This window comes from Myotis brandtii, unplaced genomic scaffold (genome assembly GCF_000412655.1).
Source record: "Myotis brandtii unplaced genomic scaffold, ASM41265v1 scaffold259, whole genome shotgun sequence".
Lineage (NCBI taxonomy): Eukaryota > Metazoa > Chordata > Mammalia > Chiroptera > Vespertilionidae > Myotis > Myotis brandtii.
Window position 1 is genome coordinate 3,467,676 of NW_005359840.1, and position 1,220 is coordinate 3,468,895.

Below are 1,220 nucleotides of genomic sequence, written 5' to 3' on the forward strand. Positions count from 1 at the left end.
GCACCGCACCGAGGGCCGCGGCATCAAGTGCTTGCTGGTCTGCGAAGGCGCGGTGGGCAAGACCAACCTGGTGGTGAGCTACACGACCAAGGGGTACCCCACCGAGTGCATCCCCACCGCCTTCGACAACTTCTCTGCTGTGGTGTCTGTGGATGGGCAGCCCGTGAGACTCCAGCTCTGTGACGGCGGGACAGGACGAGTTCGACAGGCTGCGGCCTCTGCTACACCAACGTGGACATCTTCCTGCTGTGCTTCCGCGTGGTCAGCCCTTCCTCCTTCCAGAACGTCACGGAGAAGTGGGTGCCCGAGATCTGGCGCCACTGCCCCAAAGCCCCCATCATCCTCGTGGGCACGCAGTCGGACCTCCGGGAAGACATCAAAGTCCCCATCGAGCTGGACAAGTGCAAGGAGAAGCCGGTGCCCGAGGAGGCGGCCAAGCTGTGTGCTCAGGAGATCAAGGCCGCCTCCTACATCGAGTGCTCGGCCTTGACTCAGAAGGACCTCAAAGAGGTCTGTGACGCGGCCATCGTGGCCGCCATCCAGTACTCGGACACGCAGCAGCAGCCAAAGAAACCCAAGAACAGGACTCCGGACAAAATGAGAACCCTCTCCAAGTCCTGGTGGAAGAAGTACTGCTGCTTCGTATGATGCTGGCGAGACCCTCGGAAGGACTTGAGATGAAATAGATATTAGAAGCGCTGTTGGCTGCAAGGACTCCTTGGGCCGCGTGCCGCCGGCATCCGGAGCCGTGCGCCTACCCTAGGAGGCCTTCTCCCTCCGTGTACCCCTCCTGCCTTTCATTTTCCTCTCGCTCGTCTGAGCTGAGGAACGAGACTCGCCTGCAGCGGATTCTGGGAGTAACTTAAGCATTTTTTTCATGCCTTTGGAATTGTAGAGCTCTAGCCCTTTGCGTTGATTTCTATCTAATATTAAAAAGACACCTCAGAGAAAAAAATTCTTTATTCCTTAGAAATGGTTTTAACCATTTCATATTCTATAAACCACACCTTATATTTCCATCAGATTTAAACCCACCAACAGCTCTAAGATTTCGTTATCTAACCACCTCCTACTTTAAAATCTCCTTCACAGAAACCAAAATACAAGTAATCAAATCAACACAGCAAACAACTAAATAGTCTTCCTCCTGGACAGAAACAAATAAGCAAATAAGAGCAATGAAACAACAGCAACAAAATGAAACAACAACAAAAAAAATC

The 1,220-nt window shown here is 52.5% G+C and overlaps 1 pseudogene; it reads left to right on the top strand.

The window, feature by feature from the left end:
- The first annotated feature begins 1 nt into the window (after position 1).
- Positions 2-947, top strand: LOC102256493 (annotated as a pseudogene).
- Positions 948-1,220: the final 273 nt, after the last annotated feature.